This window comes from Ursus maritimus, unplaced genomic scaffold, assembly GCF_017311325.1.
Source record: "Ursus maritimus isolate PB19 unplaced genomic scaffold, ASM1731132v1 scaffold_6, whole genome shotgun sequence".
Taxonomy (NCBI): domain Eukaryota; kingdom Metazoa; phylum Chordata; class Mammalia; order Carnivora; family Ursidae; genus Ursus; species Ursus maritimus.
The window spans coordinates 62,123,085-62,143,480 of NW_024426774.1; positions in this window are offsets into that span (position 1 = coordinate 62,123,085).

Genomic DNA, 20,396 nt, shown 5'->3' on the forward strand with positions numbered 1-20,396 from the left:
TCTGCCTTCATCTAGGGTCATGATCTCAGGGCCCAGGATTGAGCCCTACATTAGGCTCCCCAGACTCTCAGCAGGGAGTCTGCTTCTCCCTCTCCCTCTGCCCCAACCCCTGCTTGTGCTCTCTCTCTTCTCTCTCAAATAAATAAATAAAATCTTTAAAAAAAAAAAAAGATATTCCATACAAATAGAAATGAAAAGAAAGCTGGTGTAGCTATACCTATAGGAGACAAAATGTACTTTAAAACAAAGATTGTAGCAAGAGACAAAGAAGGTTATTAGACAATGTTAAACGGGTCAATCCAACAAGGGGATATAACACCTGTAAATATTTATGTACCTAACAGAGGAGCACCTAAATATATAAAACATATATTAACACACCTAAAGGGAAAAATTGACAGCAATACAATAATAGTAGAAGATTTTGATACCTCACTTACACCAATGGATAGATCATCCTGACAGAAAGTCGATAAGGAAATAGCCTTAAATGACACATTAGATCAGATGGACTTAATACATATATACAGAGCATCCCATCCATCCAAAAGCAGCAGAAAACATATTCTTCTCAAGTGCGCATGGAACATTTTCCAGGATAGATCATATATAAGGCCACAAAAGAAGTCTCAATACATTTAAACAGTCTGAAATCACATTAAGGATCTTCTCTGACCACAATGATATGAAACCAGAAATCGATTACAACACAAACAAACAAAAGCCTGGAAAAACAATAAATACTGAGATTAAACAACATGCTACTGAACAACCAATGATTCAGTGAAGAAATCAAACAATATCTTGAGATAAATGAAAATGTCAACAATATAAAATCTATCAGATGCAGGAAAAGCCATTCTAAGAGCAAAGTTCATAGCAATACAGGCCTACGTCAAGAAACAAAGACTAAAATAAATAATCTAACTTTACATCCAAAGGAATAAGAAAAAGAAGAACAAATAAAGCTCAAAATTAGCAGAAGGAAGGAAATAAGAAAGATCAAAGCAAAAAGAAATTAAATGAGGCTTAAAAAAAACAAAAGAAAAGATCAATGGAAATAAGATTTGGTTCTTTGAAAAGAAACAAAACTGACAAACTTTTAGTTATACTTACCAAGAAATAAAAGGCTCAAATAAATAAAATGAAAAATGAAAGAAAAGTTACAACTGATAGCAACCACAGAAATACACATCATAAAGGACTACAATGAACAATTATATGTCAACAAATTGGACAACTCAGAAGACATAGATTCATTTCTAGAGACATACAATCTTCTAATATCATGAATTATGAAGAAATAAAAAATCTGAATAGACTGATTACTAAGGAGGAGGTTGAATCACTAATCAAAAACCTCCCAATAATAAAAGTCCAGGACCAGACGGCTTCACTGGTGAATTATATCAAACATTCAAAATTTAATACCTATCCTTCTCAAACTATTCCAAAAAACTGAAGAAGATGTAATGATTCCAAACTCATTTTACGAGGCCAGCAGTACCATAATACCAAAACCAGGCAAAAACATCACACAAAAAAAGAAAATTACTGGCCAATATCCCTGATGAACACACATACAAGAGTCCTCAACAAAACAGTAGCACCAAATTCAATAACACATTAAAGGATCACACACCATGATCAAGAGAAACTTCCAGGGATGCTAGGACGGTTCAACATTCACAAATCAATCAACATGATACATCACATTCACAAAATGTAGGACAGAAATCATACGATCATCTCAAAATATGCAGAAAAAACATTGGACAAATTCAACATCCATTTATAATAAAAACTCTCAACAAAGTAAATATAGAGGGAATGTACCTCAATATAATAAAGACTATCTATGACAAATCCACTGCTAACATCATACACACTGGTGAAAAACTAATAGCTTTTCCTTTAAGATTAGGAAAAAGACAAAGATACCCACTCTCATCACTTTCATTCAATACAGTACTGGAAATCCTAGCCACAGCAATTAGGCAAAAAAAAAAGGAAATAAAATGCATCAAAATTGCAAGGAAGAAGTAAAACTGTTACCTAATCTGCGAATAACATGTTCCTATACAGAAAACCCTAAAGACCTCACCAAAATACTAATAAATCAATTTAGTACAGTTACAAGATACAAAATTGATGTACAGAAATCTGTTTCATTTCTATGCACTAATAACAAGCTATCAGAAAGAGAAATTAAGAAAGTAATCCCATTTATAATTGCATCAAAAAGAATAAAATACCTAGAAGTAAAAGACCTATCTACTGAAAACTATATGACACTGATTAAAGAAATGGAAGAAGACACAAATAACATGAAAAGATTCCATTTTCATGGATTGGAAGAATTAATATTCATAAAATGTCCACACTATCCAAAGCAATCTACAGATTCAATTCAGTCCCTACCAAAATTTCAATGCCATTTTTAGAACAAATAATTCTAAAATTGTATGGAACCACAAAAGACCCTGAATAGGGAAAACAAGCTTATGAAAGAACAAAGCTAAGTATTTCAAACTATACTACAAAGCTACAGTTACCAAACAGTGGTATTGGCATAAAAATAGACAGATATATCAACAAAACAGTAAAGGGAGCCCAGAATAAATCTACACACATATGGCCAATTACTTTACAATAAAGGAGCCAAGAATACACAATGGGTAAAGAACAGTCTCTTCAATAAATGGTATTGGGAAAACTGGACAGGCACATGCAAAAGAATGAAACCAGACCACTAGCTTACATCATACACAAAAATTAACTCAAAATGAATTAAAGACTTGAATATAAGATCTGAAACTATAAAACTCCTAGAAGAAAACATAAGTAGTAATTTCCTTGACACCGGTCCTGGCATTGAATTTTTGAATCTGACTCCAAAAGCAAAGGCAACAAAAGCAAAAGTAAACAAGTGGGACTATATCAAACTAAAAAGCTTCTGCATAGGGACACCTACGTGGCTCAGTAGGTGAAGCACTGGACTCTTGATTTTGGCTCAGGTCATTATCTCAGGGTCCTCAGATTGAACCCCGTGTTGGGCTCCACCCAACAGCAAGTCTGCTTGGGGATTCTCTCTCTCCTGCTGCCTTTGCCTCTTCCGCTGCTTGCACCCGCATGCACACTCTCTCATTCTCCCTCTCTCTAAAATAAATAAATAAATCTTAAAAAAGGAAAATAAAAACCTTCTGCACAGCAAAGGAAACCATCAGCAAGATGAAAAAGCAACCTACTGAATGGGAGAAAACATTTGCAAACTATGAAAGTTTAATATCCCAAATATATAAAGAATTCAAAGAATTCAATGGCAAAAAACCAAACAATATATTTTAAAAATATGCAAAGAATCTAAATAGACGTCTGTTCAAGTAAGACATACAGATGGCCAATAGGTTCATGAAAAGATGTTCAACATCACTAATTATCAGGGAAACACAAATCAAAGCTACAATGTGGTATCACCTCACACCTATTAGAAAGGCTATTGCCAAAAAGACAGAAATAACAAGCGTTGGAGAAGATATAGAGAAAAGGGACCCTTGTACATTGTTGGTGAGAATGTAAATTGGTGCAGTCATTATGGAAAATAGTACAGATAATCCTCAAATAATTAAAAATAGAACTATCGGGGCGCCTGGGTGGCACAGCGGTTGAGCGTCTGCCTTCGGCTCAGGGCGTGATCCCGGCGTTGCGGGATCGAGCCCCACATCAGGCTCCTCTGCTAGGAGCCTGCTTCTTCCTCTCCCACTCCCCCTGCTCATGTTCCCTCTCTCGCTGGCTGTCTCTATCTCTGTCGAATAAATAAATAAAATCTTAAAAAAAAAAAAAAATAGAACTATCATATGATCAGTTATTTCACTTTTGGATATTTATCCAAAGAAAACAAAAACACTAATCTGAAAAGCTATATGTACCCCTATATTCACTGCAGCATTATTTACAATAGTAAAAATATTGGAATAACCTAAGTGTCTGTTGATGGATAAATGGCTAAAGAAGATGTGGGTGTGGGTGTGTGTGTGTGTGTGTGTGTGTGTGTATGAATGAATATTATTGGGTAAGTGCCCATCAACTGTGATGGATAACTAATAGCACAGTAAATTCTGAACAATGTATATGTATATGCAATGTATACATAAAATAGATAGATAGATAGATAGATAGATAGATAGATAGATAGATAATGTAATGTTATTCAGCCATAAACAAGAAATATTGCCATTTGTGACAACCTGCATGGACCTTGAGGGTATCGTGCTAAATGAAATAAGTCAAACAGAGAAAGACAAATACATATGACTTCTTTTATATGTGGAATCTAAAAAACAAAACAAATGAATAAAGAAAATAAAACTCATAGACACAGAGAACAGATTGGTGGTTATCAGAGCAGAAGGAGTTAGGGGTGGGCAAAATGGGTGAAAGGGGTCAATTTTATTGTGACAGATGGTAACCAGAGGTATTGTGGTTATCACTTTGTAGTTTATACAAATATCAAATTATTGGAGAACCTAGGTGGCGCAGTTGGTTTCAGCTCTGGTGGTGATCTCAGGGTCCTGAGAACGAGACCCGAGTCAGACTCCATGCTCACCATGGGGTCTGCTTAAGATTCTCTTCTTCCTCTGACCCTCCCCCTTGCTTGCTCTCTCTCTCTGTTGTTTATTGAATTGGGCATTTAGTACAGAACATTTTAATTTTCATTATAAACAACGCTGCAGAAAGCACCCTTCATTTCATCCACCTTAAGCAAACACCACTCACACTTCTTAAACTGCTCTTACCAAGTCGCCAAGGAGCTAGACTTCTGCCATCGCCACCTCCCAGCAACAACATACTATGAGAAAAATTGTGTAGGGAGAACATCAAATGGTTCCTACTGAAATTGGAAACCCTATTATTCAGAATGGGAAGAAGGACAAATACACAGGCTTTGCATTTCAAAGTGAGAGTTGATAATCAGATATTGGGAAAGTGACCATCAACTGTGATAGATAACTGAATAGTAGCACAGTCAATTCTGAATAATCTTTATAATGGAGGCAAACTTTGAGTGAGACAGAAAAGGAAGACGGAGGATAAGTATCCAAACAGCAATCCAATTAAAATGAAAAATCACTGATATTTGAGGATAGATAATATTTCTTCAGGCAATAGGAATAATTCTCTAAATTCAGGCTTTAAGTTACACCAATATAAATTAGCATTGTCTGAACTCACACAGTCCTGGACACCATTACAGAAAAGTGATCAGAGGGAAGAAAGTTGGCCCAGGATTACATCTGTGCCTCCAGGTAGTATGCATCATGGATCATCAGCATGCAGATAGCCTAGAGCTGCCATGTAATGTAATGTTGATAAATGGCCAAACTGCATTTTAATTGAAGCTGTGGAAAGAAATAGATGCTCCAACAAGTGGAGTTCTGAAAATGTAGCATTGAAGGCAATAATGACAAAAAAAAAAAAAGTGCAATTTCCATCCAACACAGGACATGCATGAGAAGAGTGCTTTCATCATTTAAAATCCAGATTATTTTATAATATACATGTCTCCCCAAAATACAGAAATTGTGTTAGGTGTTCAGAGTATTTTTACCATTGAAACTAAGTTGAAAACTCTGGTATAGTACACACACTGGATTTCAACTTCTACTCAACATACGTTACCTCAGGATCAAGTGTTACATTAGATGATTTCATTGTCTATAACATACTTAAAGTAATCATTTCACTTTGGCTAGCTTCAAGTACCATAATCCTATCCCCCACCTCAATCCAGAGGAATCCTCAATCTGTGTCCAAAAAAAAACAACCAAACTCATGTTATCCCAAACACCCTCTTCCTTTCTGAAAGCTCCAGAGGTTAGCCCACTTTCTTCCTTTTCCATGGCTACTTCCAGGTGTTCCCACATGATTTCTTTTTCCCTCAATGATGAACTGATAAATGTTTAACAAGAGACTTTTCAGGGGAAAAAAAAAAAACGCATACATACAGATGCGTACATAAAATCCTCTACCAGTGTAAAGGCGGTGTAGCACACAATTTACAAATACACCACATGCAATCCACATAACCACTTCAATCCCACAAAATATTTTTGTTGATTTTTGCCAAATTCTGGTGTCCATAACCAATCTACTATTGTAGTTGATAAACAAGTGTAGTTCTGACCTAAATTTTGGAAAATAATTTCATTTACATTAATGAGTAACGTGAAAGTGAAAGACATATGTCAGAACAGCACTCATTCATGAAAGATGCTAGTGACTTTTTTGCTAAATGGGATAACAGTTTTCAAATACTGGAATATTTTCTGAATTTTTTGTGCTATTCACATTGTAAGGGATACATATACAACACACTTTTAATTTTGAAACGCATCATAAACACTTCAGCATCTTCTTAAATTTATACTAGAGATCAACAAACCTTGGCTCATGGGCCAAATCTGAACGGCCTCCTATTTTGGTAAATAGTTTTATTGATACACAGGTACAGAAAAAGGTTGGCAACTTCTGGTCTAGACAATCAATAAAACAAATCAAGCAATTTGTGGTGTGAGTATTTTCCCATGGGCAATTTCAAGCTACTAACCTGACCATGGAATTTGGAGGAGATGCACGAAATAGCACACTATTCTATAATATTTCCACGAGGCAAATACAACTGACATAAATAAACTTGATTTATATAATAATGTGGAGTAAAATAATTAGGAAGTGGTGAATTTTGAGTATTTATTACCTTTGTTTTTAATATAATTTATTTAATTATGCTTACACAATTTGACTTTTAATAAAGGCTGTGGTTAACAGTCAGCTTTTGTAATTCATGGAAATCTAAAAATTAGCCCTGCTGAGCCAGTAGGAGCCAGCTACAACACACCTCTGACTTGACTCCCACTGTCCTCACGAGTTCTCCAATGCAGTCCTTGTCCCTCAACTAAACGCATCATTTTGGAAGATTGCTAAGGAAGGACAGGTTTTTGACATGCTAACCAGGAAAATACAGGCAGTGACTTAAAGGGCTTTTTCTAAAAACACACCTCCTCTATCTTTTATTCTTTGCAGTTAAATTCAACAGAGAAATTACAAGTAAATATGAAGGGGGTAAGGGAGAGTTTTTAAATACTAACAATAGAAGATCCCTCTAAAGTGTAAAGAAAAATAACTTGTCTTAAAACTGGGGGCATTTAATCTAAAGGAGCTGGTTAGATCAAGGTAAATGGACTAAATTGAGAGAATTGAACATAAAGAACCCAACAGCCAGAGGCCAAAAGGAAGGAATGAGAGGGAAGGCACGAGAGCATCCAAAATGCAGGACTAAGACAGGGGGCGTGTCTACAAGGTCAAACCCTCCCCATCCTGCCAGACCTGAAGCCAAGTGAGAATTGGGCAAAATAAGGGAAATGGATTGGAGGCTCAAATTTAAAACTGCAGTAACATGGAAGTAAAGGAAATCATGGTAGTAGCTGGCCTTGCACCCATAAGCAACATAACAAAACTCAAATACTAAAAAATGGCTATGCTGCTATTTACCATCATTTTACCAAAGCAATTATGGTGGTTGAAGCAATTCGTTTATTTTCACTTTCACATTCAATGAAATATAATATTTAGGCAAAACTAAGAACTTCATCAAAAGCTCTGTTACACTTCATCTCTACCCTCCTCCCTCCTAATTTAATAGGGATTTTCTCCAAGTACTAAAATAGATTAGTCAGGTTCTAAACTAGTTTCCTGAAGTGCGTTGCATCAAGTCTTAACGCCTCGAGTTATTTTGTGTCTTTGTGAAAAAAAGATATTCTGCTATTAAATAAATTTGGGCAATGTTGAAAATTATGTCCTTTTCCCCCCCTGTAGACTTATAAATGTGTATTAGCAATAGTAAATGTTCTGAGAAGTCTAACAGTTAAAACAGTAACAATAAAACTAGTTCTATTCTCCAAAAGACACATTGGAAATGCTTAAACAAAGGTTATGACTTCTATGACTTCTATGAAGTCAACCTCAGCTGAATAGATATGCTGCACTCTATGACATTGCAGGGGCACAGGCAAGCACTTCCCCACCACAAAACATCTCCCTCTTATTCAGTTATATATATACACGTTACAGTGGGTTTTTATAAATTAATGTCCGAGGAAAGAGTCATATTTGAGGCAAAGTGAGGTAACAGGACACTAGATATGTGACATGGTGAATAGTGTATGAGTCATAATACTATGTGGACCCCAATTCTTGGCTCAAAGATAAAATGAGGATTGAATGAGATATGAATGTGAGTCACCAATATCATCTTCGAATATGAAAGAAGACACTGTCAACCAAAACAGTTACTTAAGTTGTCTTTACTAGAAATGCCTTCATTATTTATTTTTTACTAGGATGCCTCTAAAATTGAGATATGATCCCAGAAGAAGTTTCCTGATTCAAAATTTAATATTGGTATGCTTCTTACTTAATATACATTCCTGACATTGGACCCTTGATATGTAAATTACTCATACTCCCTATGAGAATCATTACAAATGATGATGCCAGAATAACCCATATGTAGACACACCACCCATCAGGTTCTGCAAGGCCTCTCTCAGACAGGTACGAGTATTCTGGACATATGGTGTTTGTCACAAACAAATGCTTTACCATTTTACTATGGGACTTAAACTCTCCTGAGTCAAGAACAGCAGGAAGTCAGTTACAAAGTGATAGGTGTAGAGGGAAGGTCTAACTCTGAAAATCTACAGATGATAATCATGGTTAGAATAGCCATGGGGAATATATTTATAAATCCTAGCCAATTCAAATACTTATATTGAGGGCCTTCCCCAGTGACCATGAGCTAAAATTAGTGGAGGCAATGCCTGCTTTGAAAATATGCAAGAGTCACCTTAGTGATTCAAGAGGATTCTATGAGAATTAAATGAGATGGATAGTTCTATCACCTCATAATGGTATGCCAAATATCAGGGACCTAAAAACTGATGATTATCATATCATGAGTACCAAGAAAGATAGCTCTCCCTAAAAAACTCTCACTTCTGACTTCCTAATGCTTGAAGAAATATCAAAGGACTTACTTAGTAGAGGTAAGAGTTAACATCCATATGTTCCACAGAAATTTAGTAAAAGTTAGTATCATAGTAATGTGTAAAAGATGAATATAACAATAGTAATAGCTAACATTCATCAAATACTTATTATATGACAGCCCTTATAAAGATTAATTTGTTCAATCATTACAAAGTCCATAAGTCAGTCAGTTTATTGAACTTAAGAGTAAACTAAGGACTAAGAGGTTAATGAACTTGCCCAGTGTACACTGCAGGTAAGTGGCAGAGTCAGTATGTGATCTCAAACTTCCCTTCTCCAAACACCACACTCTTAACCACTACTCCATATAACCTCTTCTATGCTTTATTTTCTGAGAGCAAAGTTTGATATATTAATTTCAATCAAAAGAGAAGTTTTCTGACCACAACATGAAGATAAAAAAAAAAAAAAAAATAGGGAGGGGGGCCTGCCTGGCTCAGTTGGCAGAGCATATGACTCGATCTCAGGGTTGTGAGTTAAAGCCCTACACTGGGTATAGAGATTACTTAAAAAATAAAATCTTAAAAAAAAAAAATAGGGGAAGCCAAGAAGGGGAAAGGCCACCAAGACACAGCTGCTCGTCATACAGTTATGTTCACTATGTGGTCGGGTCTTCTTAGTTTCCTTTGACACTTCCAGAATTAGCCACATTGAGCCATGTCTAAGATGGCTTCTTGAACAGAGCTAAGATGACTGAATCATTGCTCACTACTTGATAAATTATTTAATCTGCCAGAGCCACTCAACAGTGATATCTAGGGTTTTTTATTGTTTTGTGTGTGTGTGTTTGTTTTAAAGAGAGAGGGAGGCAGGGTGCAGAGGCAGAGGGAGAGAGAGTCTCAAGCAGGAGCATGGAGCCCGAAACAGGGCTCGATTCTACAATCCTGAGATCACGACCTGAGCCAAAATCAGAAGTCAGACACTTAACCAAGTGAGCCACCTAGGCACCCCAACAATGATTTCTTTTTTTAAATGTAGGTGGCCATATGAAAATTATGCTTTTATTCAGAGCTGTTTAAAAGCAATCGAATTTAACCTAATAAGATTTCAAGTAGCCAGGAAAGGTAGATAATCAAAGTATTCACTGAATATTGAAAGTCTTGAGTATCAGCATCGCTTATATGTAAATCTGAAAAAAAGAAAAAGTCAAACTCATAAAACAGAGACTAGAAAAGTGGTTGCTAGGGGCTGGGAGCTGCAGGACATAGGAAAAGATGAGTAAAAGGGTACAAACTTTCAGCAGTATGATGAATAAGGTCTGAGGATCTAATGTGTAACACGGTGACTCTAGTTGACAACAATGTACTGTATAATTAAAATTTGCTAAGAGTAGAATTTAAATGATTTCAAAAAAAAAAAAGATAAATGTGTGACGTGATGGATGTGTTTTAACTAGATGGGAAGAATCCTTCCACAATGTATATGTATACCAAATCATCACAATGTAAACTTTAAATACCTTATACTTCTATTTGTCAACTATGCAAGAGGCCCATTGTTTTAAAGAGATAGTAACCTACCTGCTGACTGCAATGGCCAACAGTGCAAAGGCTACCCTTGATAAGTAATTTGCTTGATGGTCCAGCAATCCTGAATCTTCAGATAATCTTAGGGAATCTTAGACTATGACCTTATGCTACTGAAGAAAAACTGACAGGAGCTTTATAGAATAAATAAAATGCTTTATTTATTCAAAAACATGACCCACTCTGATAAAATATGCTTTAGAATAAATGATCAGGATGAAAGCTGGCTACTATGATTTTCCGAAGAGTTGAGGAATGAAATTATTAAATCTGGGGAAAATGCCTTATGAGATTATGATGCAAACGCTCTGATTTGAAAAATGTATGTGGAAAATGGAGATCATTATTAATATGCACTTTCTCTGACAGAAAGCAAAAACAGTGTCACCTATCTGAAAGAGAACACTTTAAATTGATATCTCATGACCTCATTTTAAACAGCTTCTATTATCATCTTTCCATGTTGGAGCCCTGACTTCTAACAAAGCATCTGTTATACTGATTTATATCAATGTGACCCTGTAGCTGGAAGATGAATTTATATGGCACATCAACTTAACATCTGCATACCCAGACACCATATTAGTAGTGAGTTCAACATAGAATTATAATCAAGATTTGATTTAAAAAAAAAAAAAGAAGAAGAAGAAATGTAACTATTTGTAGGTATACTGAAGAAGTGAATTATATTTACTCAAATTCTCCAGATTTATATACGGCAAAATTGGGAGAAAGAATAGTTCAAGGTTTTATTTCTCAGATCATAAAGATAAATGAGTTAAAAAAAGAAAGAAATTAAACCAATGGTACAGATAATGAATGTCAGGGAGTTTCAGGGTAGGAGGAGGCAACAAAGTGATCACTCTACTCAACAATACTACAGCAGAGACCAGAAAAGATATCGGGTACCTTAAATCATACTTTGTTTTGTTGACCTCGCTTTAAAAACACACAATCAAAGCCTACATAACATGTTGTGATGTCTGCCCAGTTTTGTTTGTATAATAGTAATAAGAGATGAAATTTCGAGATCATCAGATCTATCCTTTTATCTCAGAGGCTAACTATAGCTGTCATTTCAGTTTTACCCCTCAGCCACACATCATCTTAAAAGGATATACTGATCTAACAAAAAACACACTGAATTGGTTTTATAAATTCTAATCATTTTTTTCAATTTCATACGAATTTTTTTACACTGAAATGTGTGTTTGAATAACAAATACAACATGTGATTTTGGAGGAATCTCTCTTTTTTGTATGAAATGTTTTGAACTCCTGGAAAAAGATGTTGCATCAACAGAAATTATAATGAGCTTTTACAGAAACAATGATTTATATTTCTAAATCCATATATTCCCAGAGGTTTGTTTTTGTTTTTTTTTTTTTTTCTTTTCTTTTCTTGGTGTGGCTGGGGGCTATTATTCTCATATGGTATAAATCAGGATGTGTAGAGGGAAGAAGTGGGGTCCCATTAATGCTAATGTAAATAAAGTGGGCTTATAATTGACTGAAAGTTAATGTAGAAAGACAGTGGGTTTGGATTTAGGGACTGCTTTCTAACAGCTGGGTTCTTGGGAGCCCAACTTTTATCTAGGAAGTCTCATCTTCGTCTCCATTTTGTTCATAAGCTCTGTGATCTTAGAGGCTTCACATCTGCTTTATCTTCTTTCTCAACACAGTGCTCTGCAAGTTTGTTTCTTTTTCAAATCATCAGCCACATGACTACGTTGCCAGAAACCCAACTCCAGCACTAACTACAGAGTTAGTACTCAGTCTTTGTAATCATAGCTTCCATGTTTTTTCGGTCCTTGCAATCCAAGGTATGGTCCATGGATCAACAATGTTAACATCACCTGAGAGCTTGTTAGAAAAGCAGAATCTCTGGCCCCACCCTAATTTACTGACAGTGAATATGCATTTTAACAAGACCCCCAGGTACTTCATATGCATATTAAAGTTTGAAAATCACTGCCTTACCATAAATTATAAAGAGGGAAATCTGAATTAGTACAAAGCAGGTGTGTTTATTCCTTATACAATTTAACTGCACCCAGAAGGTCACCTGCTAAATAAATAATAGTAAACGACTACTAAATTCCATATAGTATCTTGGATTGGTCCTGGAACAGAAAAAAAGAACATTAATGGAAAAATTGGTGAAATCAGAATAAAGTCTTGTGCCCACACTTGTTATATGGTATACTCTGCATGATTTGAATACTTTTTTAAATTGAGACATGCATCATGACCATAATATAATCTATCTTGGTTAAAGTTCCATGTGCATTTGAAAGAAATGTGTATTTTGATATTATTGAGTAGAAGGTTCTAAAAATATTTACTAGGTAAATTTTATTTACAGTTTTGTCCAAAGGTTGCTATATCCTTACTTAATTTTGTCTTCTATCAAGTATGAAGTCTTTCACTTTAATTGGAAATTTGTCCATTTCTCCTTTCAATTTTACTAGTTCTCTTTTCACTTATCTATAAACTTTTGTACTATATACACAAACATTTAAGGTTGTTATATCTTCTTCATCATTAAAAAACTGGCCCACCTTATCAGTGGCAATATTCTTTAAATTTATTTCATCTCATATTAATATAGCCCCTGCATATATCTTGCCATCATTTGAGTTTTAAATAATTGTGTCTTTATGTTTGAAGGGGGTTTATTTTTTTTTTAAGATTTTATTTATTTATTTGACAGAGACAGCCAGCGAGAGAGGGAACACAATGAGGGGGAGTGGGAGTGGAAGAAGCAGGCTCCTAGCGGAGGAGCCTGATGTGGGGCTTGATCCCAGAACACTGGGATCACGCCCTGAGCCGAAGGCAGACACTTCACGACTGCGCCACCCAGGCGCCCCTGAAGGGGGTTTATTGTATACCACATACATCTGCATTTGCTTATTTATCCAATCTGGCATATCTGCCATTAATTGGATGTCATGACCATTTATATTTAATATGATTAATATTTTTAGGTTTAGTTCTCCCATATTGCTTATCATTTTTTATTTGTCCCTTCTGATCTTTACATCCTTTTTCCTCTTTACCTCCTTCTTTTGGAATAATTGATTATTATTTTAGTCCATTGTATCCCTTTTACTTTTTTTTTTTTTTAAGATCTTTTTTATTTATTTGACAGAGAGACAGCGAGAGAGGGAACACAAGCAGGGGGAGTGGGAGAGGGAGAAGCAGGCTTCCCGCTGAGCAGGGAGCCCAATGCGGAGCTCGATCCCATCACAACCTGAGCTGAAGGCAGATGCCTAACGACGGAGCCACCTAGGCACCCTGCATTGTATCTCTTTCATTGGCTTAGTAACTATTCATCTTTCTTAGTGGCTGATTTATCATTAATTACCATTAACTTATATAATTAACTTTTCACAATCTAACTCTAAGTAATGTTATAGCACTTAAAGGATAATGGAAAAATCTTGTGACATTATTATTCCATTTCCCCTCTCCTAGACTTTGTCCTCTCATTTTCACACATTTTGCTTTTCCATATGGTATAAATGTCACAATATAACATTAGTATTTTTGCTTTAAACCAGGGATTTTCTTCTTTTGAAAGGGCCAGATAGTAAATATTTTAGACACTACAGGTCACATAAAATCTGTTACATATTTCTTTTGTTTTTGTTTATGCTTTTGCTTATGTCTACCCCTAAAAATGTAAAAAATTATTCTAAGTTCACAGGCCATAAAAAGCAGGTTGTAGGGACAGATTAGGTCCACAGACCTTATTTTGCCAACTCCTGCCTTAAACAGTGCAGTACCTTTCAAAGAGAATTTAAAGTAAGAAAAAAGCCTTTTACATTTACTCACATATTTGTCTTTTCCAATGCTATTTATTCTACTGTGCCAATACTGATTTCCCCCTTTATATTTTCCTTCTGATGAAATGATTTTAATGTTACTTGTAGTACTAGTCTGCTGATGGTAAATTTTTCAACTTTTATATGCCTAAAAAGTCCTTGTTTTGCCTTTGATACTGAAAAATATTTCTGCCAACTATCCAACTGTAAGTGGGCAGATTTTTTCTTTTAATATGTTAAAACTGTCCCCAAAATATCTTTTCCTTTGCAGTGTTTCTCACAAGAAGTCAGCTGCCAGTCTTATCTTTGTTCTTCTGTATATAAAATCATTTTCTTCTGGCTAGTTTTTGGTTTTGTTTTTGGTCTAGCTGACACACAACATTACATTAGCTTCAGGTGTACAACATAGTGATTCAACTTGCCTATACATTACACTATTTCTGGCTAGTTTTAAGATTTTTTCTTTATCACTGGGTAAGCAATTTGACTATAATGTGTCTTGTAGTTTCCATAATCTTTTGTTTTTCTGCTTGAGATTTATTGAGATTCATGGCATCTGGGAACAAACAGGCAAAACCAGAAGGTGGGGCATTCTAGAAAATCAATGACCAACAATCTCTTCACCAGATTACAGCATTTAAAAAATTCCATGTGTGTGCACGTGTCTGTGTGTGCAAGCATGTGTGAGCTTTAAGGGACATCACAGCAAAACGCAATGTGTAAATTCTGAACACTGAACAAACTAAAGACATTTGAGGTACAATCCATGACATTTCAATATGGACTAAATGTTAGATTACAGATAACAGTTGGAATTATTTTTAATGTTGGTATTATAATGACTGTGCATATGTGAGAAATTTTCTCCCTCTCTAAAAGTATATGCTAAAGCATTTAGTATGAATTTTGTATATAATAGAAAGTTATAAAGAAAAGCATCAGAAGGAAAAAATAAGAGTATTGAGACTAAACAAGACTTACCAGATATTAAAACATACCATTAGCCCTCAATAACCGAACTATCATTTAAATTTTTCAGGTTGCTTAAGCACTACAACAGAGCAAGGGTTATTTTGAGATTAATAACATATAGTGTTAGTGTAAAGTTGATACAAGTTATCTTGGCTATCAGAAAAATGATACTTATTCCTCATTCCATCACTAAAGAGATAAAACAATATTGAAGATTATAGCTCAAATCTTACTGTGGAGGGGTGCCAAGTCCTGGCCTGCTGATAGCTATTCAGAAGTTTAGCTTTGCCTCTAATTTAAAGATGTGTATTAGTTCCTCCTGCCGAGATCTAAGCAAAACTCAATCTCCCTTGCCCCACAGAGCAAGTTAAAAAGACAGTGAGGTTTGGGCTCTGAAGTTTGACAATGGGTATCACACTCTGGTTCCACAGAATAGCAATATTAAAATCTCAAGGCAAAGTCAAATGGAGTCAATAAGTAGTCCAATGATTAGGATTCCGGGAAGAAATATTTCCAACACAAAATAATTGATACTATATACAAAGTCATATATCATCAGATTATTTAACAATTTTGGAGGCACTTAAATTTCTTTCTGCTATTTATTTAATTTTTTTATAATAATTTTTTATTATGTTATGTTAGTCACCATACAGTATATCCTTAGTTTTTGATGTAACGTTCCATGATTCATTATTTGCGTATAACACCAGAGCACCATGTAATATGTGCCCTCCTTACTACCCATCACCGGTCTATCCCAATCCTCCTCTCCCCTCCCCTCTGAAGCCCTCAGTTTGTTTCCCAGAATCCACAGTTTCTCATGGTTCATTCCCCCTTCTGTTTACCCCCCCTTCATTCTTCCCTTCCTTCTCCTACCAATCTTCCTGCTATTTCTTATGTTCCATAAATGAGTGAAACCATATGATAATTGTCTTTCTCTGCTTGACTTATTTCACTTAGCATAATCTCCTCCAGTCCCGTCCATGTTGTAGCAAATGTTGTGTAATCATTCTTTCTGATGGCTGAGTAATATTCCATTGTATATATGGACCACATCGTCTTAATCCAGTCATCTGTTGAAGGGCATCTTGGCTCCTTCCACAATTTAGCTATTGTGGACAATGCTGCTATGAACATTGGGATGCATATGGTCCTTCTCTTCACTACGTCTGTATCTTTGGGGTAAATACCCAGTAGTGCAATTGCTGGATCATAGAGTATTTCAATTTTTAACTTTTTAAGGGACCTCCACACTGTTTTCCAAAGTCTGCTATTTAGACCCACAGACAAAAAACTGAATTAAAACCCAGTTCCTTTCAAATATACAAGTGGACCATAGGGAGCATAAAAGACACAATCTTTCATATCTTTAGTCTTCAAATTCAAATAAACTGGTCTTCTAGAAGATAACTCACAAAATCATACAGTGCTGGCTAAGGTGAAGATATGACAGCAGTGACACCATGGCTCACAGATTCTATCAGGCATAAATAATAAATTTATTTCCAATGTTCTGATCATCCAGTCACTAGCTAACGGAATTCATAATGAAGGAATTTCAAAAGATATACCCATTGCACTGATGTTCCGGATTATCACATAATCTAAAGAATATTTTAATTCTAGTGTTTGTAACGTTTATAGTGTTTCCTCTTATTTACTTGGATTTCAACATCTGCAAAATCAATTATTGCAATCTAGACCACTTTTTTATGGTCCTCTAGACGTTTGTCAAAAACTAGATTCATCATATTCATTCACAGAGCTGTTCCTCTTTCTCCTTTCTTCTAAGATCTATACAGAAATTACATTATTTACCTGTCACTCAAATAGAAATCCAAAAAACTAATGCAAATTTCCCTCTCCTTCACTCCTTACCCCTAATAGCACCAAACTGGATTGTTTTTGGCTCAATTATATCTCAGTAATCTGTTCTCTCCTGTTACTTCTTTTCCCTAATGTCAGGTTTTCATAATCCCAGAAGATGCAGTAGTCTCCTTGCTGATTACCTATCTCCCTTCACAGTCCATCCTCCATACGATTGCCCTCACATTCACTCTTGTGCAACACCACCCTGTCACCCCACTGACTATAGGGAAAAGCTATTTAAATTTTCTCCTTGCTGTCTCATCTTCCAAGCACCTTACGTGTAGACCTTAAGCTCCAGGGGACAAGTCCATGAGCTCCTTGAATGTCCATCACCTCCCTAATCCACCTGGCACACAGTTATTTGTCTTTATCACTCAATTCCACTATCATCTTCCTCTTAAAAGTATTCCCAAACATTCCTTTTCTCTACTTGGGAACTGGGAAGGGGCCCCGTTATTGTGACCCTATGGCACCCTGATGTGATTTCAATGCTGATGCTAAATTTTTATTGTTTCAAACGTTTTCGTCCTTCAAATGTGACCTATTCTCCAGGCAGTGTTGGTTTTATGTTTGTTAGTTTTTAAATCCATATTGCCTAACACAGGATTTGCTTTATAGTAAAACTTAAAATTGTTATAGAATAAATTGAATTGGGTATGAAACAGAGTAAAAAGTAATTGTGAGATTAAAATTTACCAAAAACTGAAATGTTTTCCCTGCCCTATACATTGCTTTTGTATAAATCATATGCCAGTTACTTTGGAAAGGAAATTTTTTATAGAAATAAACATCAAGTACGGGCACCTGGGTGGCTCAGTCAGTTAAGTGTCTGACTCTTGATTTTGGCTCAGGTCATGATCTCAGAGTCATGGGACTGAGCCCCGTAGAGGAGTCTAAGGAGTCTGCTTGCCCCTCCCCCTCCGCCCCTCTCCCCGCTCCAGCTCAAGCACGCTCTCTCTCTAAAAAATAAATAAATCTTTTTTAAAAAAGGAAAGAAATACACTTCAAGTAGTCCCATCAAAACTTACGTATGAAAAGTAAAAATTTCAATTCATGAGCCAGATGTTTAATCTATTCAATGCCAAACATCTGGATGTTTATATAATCAGCAATGATTGGTTAATTTTAATTTTTCATTTGTGTGTTCAGTATCACATAGAAACAACTTATATTTCTAATATAACCCAACATGTTTCATATACATACAAAAGGAAAAGTGCTTGTGTTTAGGAAAATATCAGCTGGTCCCACTTTCCCTTTTGTATTTTTACTTCTATAATTTGTACTTTCAAGAGTTACACATAGAAGACATCCACACCCTCCAGACATCCCTAGAATTTGGGCATTCCCATCCACATCATATAAATGAGGAGGTTAGGTATGTTGTCTCAGAACATACAAGACTTTGGAAAGCCATGACTTGAAACCAGATCTTTCTGACTTTAATATCCAAGGTATTAATATCCACATCATACTGAATTTTGGACTTATGACTGCAACCCATCTCACACCACTTTTTAACACAGAACTTACCAACAAAGCATGCACTAAAAGTCTCTTGGCATCATCTCATGATGATCTCCATGATCTCCCTTTATATTTTTAAATGCTTTATTCATACATTCCCTAAATAAAATCTCCGCTGAGACATTGTGACAGATCTGAAATGCTACCAGGATGGCCCTTAGAATAAAAGCCCAGACAGCAAAAGGAAAGGTGAAAGCAATAGTACACCCCTAGGGAAAAAACATCATTATTATATTAAAACACAGAATGTTTCACATCAATTATTTCTTGGACATTAATTCCAAGTGACAATACGAAATATGCTCAGAAAGAGTTTTACATCAAATAAGTTTTGGAAATTCAGGATTTGGCAAAGCTAAAGTTAAATTAGCAAAGGATTACTTCAAGCTTTTAATATGCTGAAGCATGTGTTGTAAATTTGCATGGGGCAAAGCATCACATGCCAACAGAAGGCACGGTTTCAAAGAACATCCAGAACATTAACAACTGCCAACTAAAGTCTGCAACCACCTTCCCTGGCACCCAAATAGACTGAGGGTTTTGGCTACTAAAAGCCCCGGAGCAACACGAAGTACTTAGAACAAAGTTCTATCATGAACATTTATGGATGATGTCACATATATTATAAAAGAGCAAAATGTCCTTGCACAGAAGGCAGATCCATAGAAAGAACTAAATCAAAACTATGTTCATATTAATCTATGACTCCTCTGAACCACACTGTGCTAGGTCTCCCATACACTGATAGTTTCAGGGCAGTGAGATTATTGTACAGGCTAATGTAAAGGTTTTTAGAAAACTAACCCAGTGATGCAGTAACATACCAGATACTTTCAGCAAAATGAGCAGAACCTTAATATTTATATGTATATAATATATATGGAAAAAATCTTTTGAAAATGAGAAGAATTTTTAGTTTGAAACTGAAGGCATTTTACTTAATCACTCATAAGACTCTTCACTATTCTTTGTCTAACATTTGCCTATGCAAATTCCAAGTTCCCTAAAAAATGTGTAGAGCATATATACTGGTCTTATTCCATGTTCCACATCTCCATGTTTCTTTCTTACAATTTGTAGCTAACTCTAATATTTCTGTTAATAGAAATTGACTAGATGAGAGTAAACTGTCTTTCAAGTATTTTAATTAATTGTATTTCCCTAAAGCATTTCCTATTCATTCACACTATTTTTGAGTCTCTACAGAAAACATTATTATTAATTTTTCTGTAAATTATTCTTTACAGAATATTCGAGTAAAGCCTCTACAGTCACACAGAAGAGGGGCTGGATTCTGTCCCTACGAGTAGTAATTATTGTGACCTTGGGAAAGTTCCTCAGTTCTCTAGGCCTGTTTCCTTTTACCTATAATAGTTTATATAATTTATAGGACTGTTGTAAAGATTAAAGGAGATAAAGCATGGAAAGCACAGTGCCCTGCAGAGTAAATTCTCAATAAATCCCAGCTTTATAATGCTGATGATAGTGATGATGATGTAACCAAGTTAATTCAATTTTCCTAGAAGGAATATTTGATAAGAATCAGTGATTTACAAACCTTAGT